The sequence below is a fragment of the Biomphalaria glabrata genome, chromosome 13 (genome assembly GCF_947242115.1).
Source record: "Biomphalaria glabrata chromosome 13, xgBioGlab47.1, whole genome shotgun sequence".
Taxonomy (NCBI): Eukaryota; Metazoa; Mollusca; class Gastropoda; family Planorbidae; genus Biomphalaria; species Biomphalaria glabrata.
The window spans coordinates 17965587-17982389 of NC_074723.1; the positions used below are offsets into that span (position 1 = coordinate 17965587).

Below are 16803 nucleotides of genomic sequence, written 5' to 3' on the forward strand. Positions count from 1 at the left end.
GGCTTTTCAAGCCAACACATTAACCACTCTGCTAGCGAAGAGCGTATGAACATGGAAGATTATATAGTTATCTAATGTTTCTATTTCATGTTTGTGTTCACTGAGAATGAGACGGCAGCCTGTTATAAAGGGGACCACTTATACCACTACTTCAGTCAAGAACAATTTCTTTCCCCTGTTCGAGATACCAAACAAAATAAATGTTGAAGTTGTTTGTTATAATATTTATGGTGTATCTAGAGATCGTTTGTTGGTCGGGATGCGACATTCCTAAAGTAACTATGTGTTTTCCATTCATCCATCTCTTGACCACACTGGCGTAATACATTGGGTTACAAGAAAAAAGTAAAGTTACCCTTTCAGACCTCTTTAGGGCAGACGATGTTACAGTCATCGGGTTCTTTGCCAATAATTAACGAGAAGGCTTTCATGTGGCCAGCACAACCACTAAAGTCGGGTATCCATTAGAGTTGGGTGTACTCATGGACGCCCTCAAAATCCCGAAATTCAAAATACAAGTCTTCACCGAGATTCCAACTCAGGACCCCAGGTTCGGAAGCCAAGCGCTTAACCACTCGGCCACCCACCCCTCAATGGGAAAGCTAGCAGTTATAACTGACACTAAGTTAGTTGCATGTGGTGCCGGAAAAAAAGAATCTCAACGCCTGTTTTAAGGGGCTCCGCCAGGGCCGTCTGAACCAGGATTTTCTTAAAGCTTGTAACATCAAAGCGGTGAACTTTTGGAAATTAAAAATGATCCCTTTTAATGACTCTAAGAGGAATTCATTGACTTAGACTAACACGATCTGTTTGCCCCCCTCCCCCTCCCAAAAGGATATTTTAAAGGAATCAGATCTTCACCTTCACCTATTCACTAGTCAGTAAGAGCGGTTTCGCTGAACAAGACCTAAGCGTCTAATCCAAACATACTGGCCAGATGCTGGACGTGGATGTCAGAAGATATTCTACACGATAGGGCCATTTTTTTTTACAAAGCTTATGGCTTATATCAACTCATTCTCTCTATATGTATTTATGTAGTAAGAGCTTATACCCCACTATAAGTCTGGCTACAAGAATTTTGATAACAATTAATAGCTGTAAAATAAAGAGAGTATTATCTATTCAATGAAGAAGAAATAGGACTTTCATCACAGCTAAGTAAGTAAAATATATCTTGTTGTTTTGGTGCTATCGTGATCCTGTTCAAACTTACTTACAACTAAACTGACATTAATTTATTTTTTCGTGCCATATGTATTTTAGACTATCGATTTCTCGTCATGACGCAGTTCGCCAGTGACCACTGTATGTACGAAAGCCGACTGCCAACCTGCCTGCCAAGTATTTTTTTTTAAACAAAATCTTCACTGTCATTTCCTGTTACCTTTCTTAACATCGCCCCCTCCCCTCTTGTTATACTTGTCTGTCTTATGGCAATATTGACTCAAGTCAGTTCGACTCTGACAGGACATTGGCAGACTTGCACATCACCAGCCGTGATCTGTGGTACAGGTGTAATTTCCTACCTGATTTGTGAATGTATGTAAGTGTAGTGTATATTTTTTTAGTGCTGCACTTCGTAAAGAAAAAAATCAATACACACACACACACACATAGTTAATGTAATTTTAGCCTTACGACTGAGTGTAATTAACCTTCAACACATGATCAAATTAAAAGCTATGTTTAATTTTCACCATTGCTCATTTTAAGCTTTCTATAAACCACCTTCTCCGCTCACTAGACATTTACAATAGCAGTCTATTGTATGCAAACTTCAACGTGCTAATGGAATTCGCCAGTAGTTAAGCCATGTTAATTTTCATTAAGCAGTGCTATAATATGTAATTTTGGAGTGACTGTTTCGATTCAAAAATTACATTTAAAAATTAAGGAAGCAAGAAAATGCATGATATCTGATTGGAACGTTAATCCTATAAAAACCCAACAAAGAAAGTCTGCTTTGACAATTTCTGATCATAATCATTCGTCTATAAAACATCTGAAAATTACGAGAAAGCTATTCAATGCTCAAGAGGAATTATTAATCACATGTATATTGGATGTATCTGGAGAACAGGTAAGGTTTACGTTAACTATTAGTTTGCGTGATAAACTAACAGGGGAATGTGTGTTGTTACGAGAAGAAAGCATTTTTTTCATTGTTCAACAGTTTTGTTCTTTATTGTTAGTATATAATTGCTTAGAGTGATACAGCATCCAAGGGAGGGAAGAGTCTTATAATTCTACAACTAAAAACGCTTCCGTGCTCGAAATTTATAACTCCAGACAACATGCAGCACAAAGTCAAACGATATCCCCATATCCACTGTAGCCCTGTGAATAATAGGCCTTCAGATGATAGCCTACAATTTAACAAACGCACCGCAACTGAGGTTCAACAAATAAATTTCAAGACATTTTAAATTCTAAACATTTTTCTACTAACTTCAGACTATAGCCTACATTGAATGTCCTACGAACTATTCTCTCTAATAAAAAAGTTTTCCTTTTTTCCTTGTCCAGAATACACTGCAAAACAGCCAGGGGCGGACTGGAAATATGGGCATTCGGGCAAATGACCGCTGGGCCGGTACCCAAATTGGCCAGAAGGGCCATTGAAAGAGACGCATGGATACCACTATGACACGTATTAAATTGTTAATTAAAAAATATTCTTTGATATAAGCGAGCGTCTTTAAAAAAAAATCTTTTACATACTCTACATTGTAATACTAATTTAATCTAAGACATTTTCCGATATAATGTAATAGCCTACATCAGAAGAAAGTGCTACTCGTAGGCTTCATCCCTTTTAAGGCCTACACACTTAGCGATTAAAAAGATACAGAAGACCTATGTTTCTTGTAAAGATTTAGAGCTCGCTGCATACATGTGTACAGTTATCAATACATTATCAAAAGTATAATGATTTTGAGGACAGGTAGGCCTATCATTAGATGCCCATCAATCCCATCATACACAAAAATTAATGTAAGGATCTTTTTTTTTTAAATTTATAATTCTATTGATAGTCGTGTGAAAATGTGAGAACCTTTGGATTAAACAACAAAAACAAACAAAACGATTCTTCAGCATTTTTTTGTGTACGATATGCAATAGCTTATTATTAATGCACGTATAGATATAATCTGATAGGCTATCACGTGGAGGGAGGAGGAAGTGGGATCGCAACTTGTTGTATGAAAAAACATGCACATGCTCTAGAAAATCTTACATACAATTTGAACAATGAACAAATAAGTCTAAAGAAATGTACACCAAGAAACGACTTTCAACGAACTATCAACAGTACATAAACCATCCACACAAACACGCAAACAAACAAAAAATAACATAGGCCGTAATGCATATGGGTGAATTCAAAATCAAAATCTCACCAGCTTTAAAATTAAAAAAAAACAATGGACCTACTAATTCCATTTGATTTACTGACAGCATGTTGCTACATAACATGATGTTACATGACATAACAACATCTGTTTAACACATCATTACCACATCAAGCCCTTTAAATAAATTTAAAAAAAAAACATCAGCTTCAATAAAGTTGTAACCCCTCTCTTCTTAAATGCCATTTTGGGCTACAAACGGGTTGCCTGACCCTGAACTAACTTAAAATAAGTGTGGGAATCTTACAGCCGAATCTTTGAGCTCTTTCATTTTAGTCATTGACTGCCTTTTTTTCCCCCTCATAAGTTCCTATCCAAACATTGAACTAAAAGTCCCTTCCATATGTATAATCACTGAATCGTCCACGTGCAACCCATTCTAATTAATTGCTTTGAAAAGTTGCATGAACTAACCTAATACATCAAAGAATAAATCTGGTTTAACTTTAAATTAATTTAATTCAAGCATATATTCAAACGATCTGTTGAGCCTGTTAGTAAAAGTACAATCACATTTGTGTTTTACATCTATGATGAAAGTTCTGTTTTGTTCTAAATGTCTAGTATATATCTACAGCAACTGCCAGGGGCGATCTGGCTATATGGGCAACTGGGCGTATGCCCGGTGGGCCGGTACCCTAACTGGCCCGTGGTGGTGCCGAATAAACCACATTAAATGTCAGTAAGTCCAGTAAACGTGATTAGCCTCGCCTTACGTTTTATAAAAGATATTGACATACTTAACTGTGTAATACTTGTTACATATTCAGAAATAATGCATTCGCTTGTACTCATATACCGTACTTCTATGATTTTTAATCCTCTATTAACACTAAGAGATTTAGAAACAACATAAGACCTATATATTTTATAGTCCTATAGAGTCGATCTAGTCTGAACATACACATGTGAATCTAAAATGGGACCCTGAGCTTAAAAAAAAAAAAAAAAAAAAAAAAAAACATCAACAAGGTTACAAAAGACAGTTTGTGTGGAAACACAAACTCAAAATCGGCCCCCGAAGTGGTCCACCCAGGCAGGCTTCAATATTTTCAGAAAGAACATCCAAATGAAATTATATCAAAGACAAATGAGAAATAAGAATGGAGAAAGAAGGTTAACAGATCTTGTGTAGTGCCCCAACGGTCCCGCAGATCAAAGGATAGGTGAAAGTGAATGTAAAGTTAGATATGAACCTGGCCTAACTAGTTCCTCTTTTAGACCTTGTGGTCTATAGGGCAGATGATGTAAAGTTCATCTGTTTTTGTGGCCTACGGTTAACGAGGGTGTCATGTGGCCAGCACAACGACCAACCGCCTTTACTTTTCCCTAACTAATGTCAGGTATCCATTAGAGCTGGGTGGACTCAGAGGCGCCTGAAGATCCCGAAATTAAAAATCCCAGTCTTCACCAGGATTCGAACCCGGGACCCCCGCGCCTCCCCTGGCCTAACTGATGTCTTATAATTGATCTAATTGTTTTTAAAAGGCTCAATCTCTTAATCGAATCCTTAAAAAAAAATAAAAAAAAAAAAATTCCGCAATAAAAAAAAAATGTTCAGGAAAATGAAGTTTACAAGATTACTATTCTTTTTAAATTAGGTCTAACTTATAATGCATACTAATTAGCTTTTTCTCTTTAAAAAACTGCTTGCATAACTTATTTTAAAAATTAGATTTTTCGCTTTCAGAAAAAAAAAGTAGCCATTGCATCAGAACTTTGAATGGTCTAAAATATTGTGATGTCGGATTTTCAATATCTTTTCTAGTTTACGAGATCTAAACGGGACGGACGGACAGACGGACAGACATTTCGCACAAAACTAATAGCGTCTTTTCCCCTTTCGGGGGCCGCTAAAAATACTTTAAAAAACAAAAAAAAAGCTTATAGATATGTGTAATGTGTAATTGTATCAATTAGTTTGGATCAGTCACGTAATAATATAAATAATCAATTTGACATAGACATAATAAATCTGTGCGATTAGAATTATTTTTACCAAATATTTTTGTTTAGCTTTTAGCTTTCTCAATGCGCTATGATCCTATCACTTGTCTGGACCAGTTGTGAAAGGGGCATATCTTGTGAATGTTACATGTTTTTTTTTTTTTAATGCATAAAAAAATGTTCACTCGGGGCATGTTTTCTCAAGGGGACTAATTCAACTTATACCACCACATCTGTCAAGTACATTTTCGTTTCCTTGTTCAAGATACCAAACAAAATAACTAAATGCCAATAGTTAATTCATTACTTGGTTGTTTTTAAAATGGGTTTTTGTGTTGTCAGGTAAAAGAAATAATTGCAAAATTTCAGCTTAATCCGAATATTGTGTAGGAGAAATACGTGTACAAACTTTTTGCCAGACAGAGTGGATATAAACTTTGTAAAAAAATGGCAGTTGCTGTCTTGTCAAATGTACAAATAATACGAACTGCTTTTTGAGTTGTCATATTGATATATTATTATATTATATGTTTGTGTGAGAAAGTAGAGAAAAATAAAAGTAAACAGAAAAAAATGGTGTTGTGACACGGATAACAATAAGCAATCAAATAAACATACAACGTTACACACACACACGCACGCATAGACCTACACTCTGATACATAATATGGTACATACACACACACACACACACACATATATATATATATATATATATAAACTATGGAGAAAACAATGTCCCTCATTTATCATTTCTTTAGCTGGGTTTCGGAAAGGAGAAGAATAGCCTTAACAAGTATACCTGTCACTCTGCTTTAAGACCTTGGCGGTCATTGTAAAGTGAGGGGGAGGGGAGAATCACGATCATGTCAGGGTCTCCCCCACCCCTTTTTTTTTTGTTCCTTCCATACAGAGAGGGAAAAAAAAGGACTTGCCTGTACAAAATATATGGGTTAAATTATTTTATTCCCACTTATAAGTGGACTACTAAGTAAGGCTTATAGCTGTTCAACGAATGATTTATTTACGGTGTTGCAAACAGGACACAGTTGGAATGTACAACTAGATCTTTTCTACTGTGTGATATTATAGTTTTCTAATTATAAAAGTTAAACACATCTAGGCCTACTCATTTATTATAAGGGATGATAATTTATCGACTTCTTATAAGCTCTTCAATCAAATGTAACTCGTGAGTATCTCTTTCTATCTATCTTTCATTGTGTAACTACTTATATATCTATTAAGAGATGTACTGCTTACACACCGGCTAACATCAACTTTTCCGTGCTATTTATATTGGGCAACTTTGAAGCTTCTGTTCGATTTCAAATTTCAACCAGAGTTCAAGTTAAGCGAGATGAGGGTTCCATCTGATTATACGATAGGCCCTAATCAAGATTCAGGTTCGGCTATTTCTATTTGGGCAGGGCATGATTTACATCTTCAGTGTGATTGTGTAAAACAGGGGACCTTCGAAAATTCAATTTAGCAGTGCTAAAAAAAATGCATAAAAAAAAAAAAGCTTACCAACACCTCTTATATTCTGTACATCTGATACAGCAAGAGTTAGCTATTTATAGTTTTTCAGCCATAGACCAAAAAAATAAAGATGACATTTTTATAGAAAATGATTTTGAAGAAAGGTACAGATTATCGATAGAGTTAAATCCACATAACTGTGGTACCGGCAATCTAGATTATCCAAGTTGCGCATTTTTCTGACTGAATAATCTATAATTCCAATGGTTAAGAATGCAAATTTTCGTATCACATAGATGTTGAATATCAAATAATTGAGTAAAACAAGGTTACAAAGACAAACTCAAAATTGGCTTCCAAAGTGGTCCACCCAGGCCAGGTAAAAAGGCAGGTCTAAAAATTTTCAGAAAGAATATCAGAATGAAATTCTATCAAAGGCAAATGACAGAGAAGGATGGAGAAAGAAGGTTGACAGATCTTGTGTGGTGCCCCAACGGTCCAGCAGACCAAGGGCTAGGTGAAAGTGAAGATGAAGTTCTATGTGAACCTGGCCTAACTAATGTCATATAATGAATATCTAATTGATCTAATTGTTCTGTAAGGGTCAATCTCTTATTCAATGCCTCAAAAAAAAAAATCCTTACAAAATATTAGTTATGTGTTCTTTATATTATATATGAACCCGTAATACACGTTAGAATATGAAAAACTACTTATTAATTGTTGTTTTTCATTATATTCCACTTGTACACATATTAAATAGATTTTTTTCTTTAATTAAAAAAAGTATTTTTTTTTATGTGGGTAGTTACTACTAGTTAGTATGACAGAACTTACTTAATTTAGCAATACATTTGAAATAGAATTTTTTTGTTGACCAAAAATCTAAAACTGTTTGCATAAATGTGTTTAAATAATAGTAAATCTATGTATGGCTCATAGACTATATATAATATATATATATATATATATTAATATATATAGTCTATGGTATGGCTGTGTGTTAGGAAAATAGTTTAAAAAAAAACGAAACGCGATTATCCCTGACAAGGCCGTCAGTTCATGACCTTTGTACCAGCATGAGGTCAACAGTAGCAGTACATTATGGATTATTTGTTTAAAAATTAAATCACTCCAATAGCGATATGTTGTTTTTTTTTAAATAATAAAAAATAATATAAATAATTCTTCATTCATGAATGCAGACAAGGTTTTTTGATTTTAATAAATGAGATTTTAAAATGTATCTGTATTCGTTTGTTTTATTAGGTTAGTGTGAAAATGTCTGTAGAAATTAACTAAGATGTAGATTTCTATGTCAGTGATCGACAGAGGGACGTTACGGTTGTAGGCTTTCTGTCCATGAGTTGGGGCATGCGCATAAGAGGTTGTTAAGCATGTATTCCTGTTGCATAAGATTGTCCTCTTCTATTCGGATTACATACAGAGTAGTGCATGGGCGTAGCCAGGATTTTTTTTCGGGGAAGGGGGGGGATTTTTTTCTCTCCCCCCCCCCCGCAAAAATATATATGTGTGTGTGTGTACCAGGGCCGCCGCTACCTATTGTGCAATGAGTGCATTGCACGCAGGCGGCCGAATGTAGGGGGCGGCCAAATCATTATTCCAAGGTTACCTTTATTTTTAAATTTTTAGTTTCATAAAAAATTTACTCAAATATTGTAATATTTCATACAAATTCTAACTATTCCTTTATCCTTTGAAAACTATTTATAAAAAAAACATATTCGTTCTTAAGAAGCTATTTAGGAAATTTTAAATAAGAAAAAAATGGAGCGTCGCGCGAGGGATTCCCAAGGGTTTTTCCATAGGCGCCTACATATTTCTGACCTTGAATTTTTGCGGGTTGTCTGTAATATTTGTTTCGAATGACGCTTACAGAAGCAGATCAGTCAAAACATTTTTTTTCTTCTTAGTATCTGCTTACTACATGTAAATATTGTTATTTAGTCAATACCGCGACCTGTAAGTATAGCTAGTAATTAAAAACGTAATGGTAAAAGCGTTTTCACGTTTATGTTAAATGGCTGTTAGTTAAGCGTAGAATATTCTTGTGTCTGTTTGTGTTTTGGACAAGTATCTTAGTCTTGCAAACACTGCACCTCAAGTAAGCATTAATGGCCAACCACTAGAAATTGTTGATCACTTTTGTTACCTTGGCTCCATCATATTTTATCCAACACATATTTATCCAACACTCTACTGGATAAAGACATAAACAACAGGATAGCCAAGGCAATGGCCACCATGTCACGGTTGCAGAAAAGAGTCTGGGACAACATATTGCTGACTAACAGTACTAAAGCCCTAGTCTACCGGACCTGTGTGTTGAGCACCTTGCTGTACGTAAGTGAAACATGGTCAACCTACTCATGGCAGGAAAAAAAAGCTGAATGTCTTCCACCTCCGATGCCTAAGGCGGATCTTTAAAATAAGGTGGCAAGATAAGATAACCAACGAGGAAGTGCTACAAAGAGCAGGGTGCAAGGACATCCGCTCTGTTATCAGCAGCAGACGCCTTGGCTGGCTTGGCCACGTTCGTAGAATGCCAGTAGGTCGACTTCCACAGGACATCCTGTATGGCGATCTAATAGAAGGCAGGAGAGCCTCTGGTCGCCCACTTTTACGTTATACGGATGTATGCAAACGCGACATGAAGCTCTTCAAAATCGACACTATCAACTGGGAAGAGGTGGCACTGGACAGATCCACATGGAGAGAGAGAGCATAAAGGAAGGGTCACAGATTGCAGATGTCATACACCAAAGAAGCAGAAAGAAGGGTGAAAATGCAACGGCGCCTGGTGATTATATATGCCCAACCTGCGATCGCAGCTGTGTATCAAGGATTGGCCTCTTCAGTCACACAAGAAGTTGCAAAGGGAAAAGATCGTCTCTCGAGACGTAAAATGCCACAGAGACGATTCTTGGGTCATCATGGATGTATATCTACATTAAGTTGTAGGCTACTAGCTGTTTGGAGCAACAAGCCAACGACCAACCTACAACAAGGGGAGGGGGTGTGGCGAAAGAAAATGTTTTATTTTCAGTGTACTTATTATTATGAATATTACCAATGTTTCCAAAATAAAATATCTGAAGTAAGAGACGTCGTTTAATCTTTTAAACATTTCAAATCGTCTCCGCTACCACGATTTTTCTGGATTTTCTTCTAATCTTATATAATACAGACGTTACTTCAAAATAGAAGATGATTACGTCCTTACGCCCGAGATAGGTCGAATTTCTTCCGACTATTGCATTTACTATAGTGGCGATTTTTGTGTGAAACAAGGTCCGCGATAAAGACGTCTTACTTAGCACGAAGATGATCTTAAAAAAAGATCACGCTCATTACAGACGTCCGTGCACTATATAAACCTAGAATGTCACTCGAATAATACTATTGATCAGGGCTGCCTCTTTAAAAGTAGATTTTTTTCCCTAGGATGAATGGTGCGTTCTAAAGAAAACTCATTATATTGGCCTTTTTTATATTCTTTCTTCTTAATGCGAGAAAAAGTTAAAAATGCTAGGAGAAAGAATTTCTGAAGCTGAAAACGCCAGAATACGCTCAGCGCCGGGCGACATGAGCGAAAACCCGCCGAATGTTCACTTCTATCTCCAGAAAAAAAAATTATACAACGCTTACAAATTATGTAGGCAGCACTATTTTCAAAATAAATTTTAAAAAATCAACGGACGCGGTCCTCTAGGTCCCCAGGTTCTAAGGGTGGCTCGAACGAAAATTTCGTCATGCAGGGTTTGTCCCCCGTAAATGTTTGAGAAACACTGCCTTAATGTGTTTTATTTCAAGTCATTGTATACGTGACTTGTACTTAGGATTAATTATTTTAAATCTATTCTAGGAAAATATTCAGCGTTGAGTTGCTTCATTTTGTCCTAGAAGTGTGCTAGATAACTTTGTAGGCACCTCCAAATCCGCGTATGTCAGATGATTGTGGTGACAATGTACATCTCTCCAAAATACAATCGTGATAATCATTATCCAAGTTTACTGAACGTTAAAAAAGGTTAACCGTCAATGGCTTTTGTGTTTCGAGTCACTTTATTCTCCATTTAGTGGCTTTTTGTCGGTTGTTTTCGGAATAAATCAATAATGACATTATGTAAAAAAAAGGACTAAATGATTAGGTCATATTAATTCTGAAAAGACACGAACTTTATGTAGAAAGATTTTTTTTAAAATGCTCTTCAAAAGAAAACAACAATAGATGCAAAGCATTAAAGAATGCATGATTTTGAAAAGCAGCCTTAGCAATCCTTTGTCTCGCTTTTAGAAGATTTACAAAAAGTTTATTTGACACACACACATAAAAGGGTACTTGCATTGCTTTTTTGAAAAAAAAAAAAATAGGTGCCGGTACTCAGAGATGGATTGCCTAACATTTAACTGAGGGATACGACAACGGTGTGAATATGAAAAGGAAAAAAAAAGGAATGATCTACAAAAATGGATTTAAATTAACTGGCGCTTTAGGTACAGTGTCCAGCTCAGTCGTAATACATTTCTTATTGTAGAAAAAAAAAAGGGGGGGGGCGGCATTTTTAAATTTCGCACAACCCTCGCGGCGGCCCTGGTGTGTACACACACATATATTAAATCTTTATTACACTCTGACCCTTCATTCTTTCGGAAGGCGTTTATTGTACACTGGAGTTAGTGGAAAATTGTAGACTACCCCCCTTGCTAACAAGTGGGTCTGGGTGAGCGCTGTGAGCTCCCACAAAGCGAGACGGAGCCCCACTATTTCCGGTATTGAAAGCCAACAAAAGGCATATTCTGAGGTATCTACAGTCCATTATCCTGCTATTAAAAAGTTTTATTTCAAAACCGTATATGCTTAGATCCTCCCGCGTCGTTCGGCGCATTGGGCGGCAAGCTGCTTCCACAAAAATCTGTCACTGGCAATGTCTGAAGCCTCTTCCTACCTAGGATTCCCTGTTTGCGCTTACACTCCAATTTACCCCCCCCCCACTTTTCCTATTCTGGGTTTTGGTCTGCTTCTGTTATTGGCCTTCAATAACCTATATCAAAATACAATGGCAACGAACTGTAAACATGATAATATATTTATATTTATTTACCTAATAGTACAGGGATTCAAATTATTGAAACAAAATGAGCAAGGCCATCTTTTGTGTGTTTTTAAAGAAAAACAACAACTTGGTAGCTGTATTTAAATAATTTCTCGTGAATTTTGGGACAGTACAAAATTTGACATGCTTATTTCATGCTCATCTGTAAGTAATCAAGGCGTGTGGCTGATAGCCTAGTCATTCAGGTGGTTTGTACAATTAAGCTTCTCTTGTACTTTGTAGGCCCTATTTATTTTATTGACATTCTTTTAACCACCACTGTTATAGATCTAGTCCACTTACTATTTGCTTTCCTATTTTAAAGAGAGGAGTTCAAAAAGACGGTCCAACTAACTTAGGGATAGGTGAAGGTAATTTTAAAGTAGATGTAGGCCCAATCACATTAGATTTACATGCACTGTTCACAGTTTGTGACCCAATGCTCACTCAGGTGTAACAAACCAAAAAAAAAAAAAAATCTACATATAGAATAGCTTATGAAAGACATGTCCTGTTTTTTAACCTTCCGTCTGCAGTAATTATATACGAACCGCCCCCTCCACACTCACATTTTACACACAAAATTTAAACTAAATACCGTAAAATAATAAATTACAGATCGGGCGATTTTTTACTAGATACCGTCGTGATAAGCCGCTATTGGTTTGTGTTGCTCCATCCGTTCGTTTGTCTGTCTAATCAAATTTCACTAATCGTTAGTATTAAATTGTGATCCAAATAGGTGCAGGGGCTATATTTTGTCTCCCTAAAGCAAGCTTATTACAAAGTTTATATCAACTCCCTCTTTCTGTCTGGTACAATGTTTTACACGCTCTATTCTCCCACTGATTCTCGGATGAAGTTGAAACCTTATGCTATTATTTGTTGTATCTAAGTTAATCCAACAAAACACGAATCAATAAAAAATTTAGTTAATTAACTATTGGTAATAAATTATTTTGTTTAGCATCGAAAAGGGGAAATAAATGCTTAAGGAATTCCTTATATTGAGAATATGGTTGTATGTGGAGCTATTTCCCTTATTACATGTTGTTCACGTTTTTTTCTCCCCACTTTTCATTCCCGGATCAAGCTGAACTATTGAATATTATATTGTTTGTTTCAATTTAGAGAGGTGACCTAAAAAGGGGACTAATTCAGCCTATACGCCTACCACCACTTTAGTCAATTACAATTTATTTCCCTTGTTCGAGATATCAAACAAAATAATTCATTACCAATAGTTAATTAACTATTTAAATTTTTTTATATATTGATTCTTGTGTTGTCAGGTAAAAGAAATAATTGTGCAAGATTTCAGCTTGATCCGAGCATTGGGTGTCGCAAAAATAACGTTCACAAACTTTTTACCATACAGACAGACAGAGTGAGTTGATATAAGCTTTGTAAAAAAGTCATACATGGTCCTGGAGTTATCCCTAGAGAAAATCGAGTTTTAGGTCTAGGATATCGATTTTTAACTAATAACATAATTAAGTAGATCAATCATTTTTCATTACATTACAATCTTTTTATTGCTTAAATCTGTGTCTAAAACATGTTTTTTAAATGTTTTTGTAAGGGTCATAAGACAAAATCTTAATAAAAGTTATACTTTAAACTCATTTTTCTCAAAATTTTAGTTTTTGCACATGTCATTATGCCTTACTAGGAATTTCTCCTAAACTACTTGATAGATTTTGATGAAATTTGAAACACTTCTTAAGGACATCATTTACTTTAATGGTACAATGTTGTTTTTTCAATATTTTATTTACTTTTTTTTTAAAAATATTTTTAATTAATATTTATCCTGTTTTTTAGGTCTAAAAAAATACTAAAAATTCAAAAATTTGTAAAAAATTTAACATACTTATATCTTTAATTCTAACGTTGTGCCAATTTAGAGGATCCTTTTTCCTTATCTTTTAATTCAATTTCATGTATTTCTGATCAATAGTTTTTACAAAATTCAGAGTTTTAATTTGTATACAATAAACAATATGGCCGCCGTTACCATGGCAACCATCATTCAAAAACTTTCTTTTTTAGCATTATTTATTTTAGAATATCATAATATGTTACCATAACAAATTTCAAAGGCCTAGCTTTAGAAATAACAAAAGTAAGATTTTCAGGGATACCTCCCCTTACATATTATTATTTTTTTTAAACACCATATGTGTGAGATTATTTTTAAAAAGATAAGTTACTTTGAGATGTAGCCTAAAAAAAGAAAATCGTAAATGAGAAACATGCGAATAAGATTATTCACTTTTGTTAGTGTCAAAAAGTGGCAGTACGTGAGCCTCTACCTAAAAATATTTTCGATCTAATACATTTCACTTAGCCCTTGACAACCCCTTTTTGCCCTCAAGTGTGGCTCAGACACCCAGTCCTTCGAGACCAACAACCTTGTCAAAAAGATAAAGGCACATTTCTTATTCCATACCGGTATGAGAGGACAAATTCTCTAAAGTGATACCTCTTCCCTAGGAGGACGTAGGGCCTATGTTATAGATCTTCTCTTTTGAAGGAACGTTTGTAATTTAAAGATAACCCTGACAGTGGGAAAAGCAAAGGTGAGTGAGTAACTGGCAGTCTGGCTCCTAAACCTGGTCTGTAGTCATGAAAGTTCCGAACTCGAACCCCCGCCAGCTATGGCGTCTGGCAGAACATCTGAGCTGGGGCGTAACACATTCATTTCTGAAGGAAGGTTAGCCCTTCAAACTAACTTGAAACAATTAAGGCTTCAGCGTCATTTCAGCTACGTTTTTGTTTCTACATTAGGAGAGAGAGGGGGGGGTTATGATCTTTCATTCTTTCTGGAGCAGCTTACTTATAATAAGGTGGTAGAGAGGCCAAGTAGACTACGCATAAGCTTGGCTTCACTTGGCTACCAATAGGCCTAAAGGAGGTTCGACATACGACTCGAGCAGAGTTGTGTTTACTGAGCGCCTAAAGGCAGCACAGAAAACCTTCTCTCAGATATAGGCCTACCTCCCCCCTTCCAACTGGTCCACAAATGAGATTGGACCATATAGCTCTCTGAGTATGCTATAGTATGCTATAGGCTATATAAAAGCATGGAAGTAGCGATATATAAAGGCTATAATATAAAGAAGCAGTTAGGGAATATCAGTGCAGTCGGAAAGTGTCCTTTCACCCGCGTTATTTTAAACCTTATTTCAACAATATTAAGCCTACAGAACCAATGAAATTAAAAAAAAAAAATGGAATAAAAGTCATCAACACTGCATGCCGTGTCCTAGCCTGAGCGATTACATCTAATAAACTATTCGTATATCTTACATTAGTGTTACAATTGGGGAACAGATAGAACAAATCTAAATAATGCTCTGCTACTAATCTTGACATAGCACTTAAAAGTGCTCCTGATTTAGGTGAAGACAAGTGTCAGCCAGGGCAGGGTTGCGAATATTTTGGGAAGGGCCTGCTGTCATGATTTACAACAAAGAGGACAGAATACTGTTACACTGATACAACACACGTTACAGTTAGAGTAAGTGTAATCACTAACCTACATTTTAGGTAAATATAGGCTAGTATTCTAGAGCTCTAGGAGTAATGTGTGTGTAAGAGTAAAAACAATGTAAGACTGTCAAGAGAAACCAAATCAAAATGACAGTCATACTAGTCATAGGTCTAGATCTATTTCATATTATTCATATGGAATCTAGGTCTAGTATGATATAGTAGATCTAGTATAGAGATCTTGATTTATACTATTTATAGTTCATAGATTAGGTTCTAAATAGCTATTTTAAATAATATAGATCTAGACCCGGCTCTAAGTCTATGTTTAAATAATAGAGAAGAGAGTATCTAGATTCTAGATAGATCTAAATCTAGATTCTAGATCTAGAGCCTCAGGCTCAGCTTGTTATCTTGATCTAATTTACACTCTCTACTCAACTCTACTGTACACTGTACCGTCACTACTAGAGTCTAGTACTAGTGAGTCTAGTGTACTACAGTCTGAGACTGAGACGCGTAGGACGTAATCATCTTCTTTTTTGAAGTAACGTCTGTATTATATAAGATAAGATAAGAGACACAGAGAGTGTCTCCACTGAGACTCCACTCTAGTGTCTCTAGCTAGACTTCTAGACTAGACGCTCGAGACTCTATTAAACTATAGGTCCAGACATCAAAATAGATTTTGTATAAATATATCATTAAATGATTAATCATAATATTCATACTCAGCTCTTTTTTTTTACAAGATGATTAGGTATTACTAATAATTATTATTATTATTTATATACATTCTAAGTCTGAGATCTAGATCTATATTATATTGTCTATTTTCTTAATTTTCTATAATAATCTAGATTGACTAGATTCTATAAAATAATATGACTAGGTCTAGATTCTAGATCTAGATCAATTTATATATATGTTTAATATATATGTAGTAGATCATATACTAGAGTAGAGTGTAGAGATTTGTAGATCTATCATTTTTTCAGATCTAGATTCTCCTGACTAGATCTTGATTGTATGTAGGCCTAAAGTATACTAGACTTTATAGCAGTGGTTCTCAACCCTGGTCATGCGGTTTGCATTCTGGACTGTTGTTTGGAATCGAAGGTTCAAACCCTGCCTGCTCCTATCCCCCTGTCATCCTGTGGGAGGTTTGGACTAGGAAGTAAACTATCTTCAACTCTGAAGGAACATCCTAAACGTGTAAAACATTTTTCAAAACATTTTAGGTCGGCGTCCCACAATGCGGCAACCCCAACTGTAAAATTATTTTCGTAACTGCTAATGTTATAAATCAATAAATATTAAAATACAAATATTTAATTTGTATTGCC

The 16803-nt window shown here is 35.5% G+C and overlaps 1 protein-coding gene across 6 annotated transcripts in view; it reads left to right on the forward strand.

Moving 5' to 3' along the window:
• Positions 1-1432: 1432 nt before the first annotated feature.
• Positions 1433-16803, forward strand: part of LOC106057415 (chloride channel protein 2-like) — a 53660-nt gene continuing 38289 nt past the window's right edge. For 2 of the 6 annotated variants that reach the window (XM_056008178.1, XM_013214589.2), the window contains exon 1: positions 6313-6555. The gene's annotated coding sequence lies outside the window, so the exon portion shown is untranslated. Of the gene's footprint in view, positions 2084-6312; positions 6556-15541; positions 15576-16803 lie in introns of those variants that run through there. The other 4 variants (XM_056008179.1, XR_008774370.1, XM_056008182.1 and 1 more) reach the window with 4 other exon arrangements.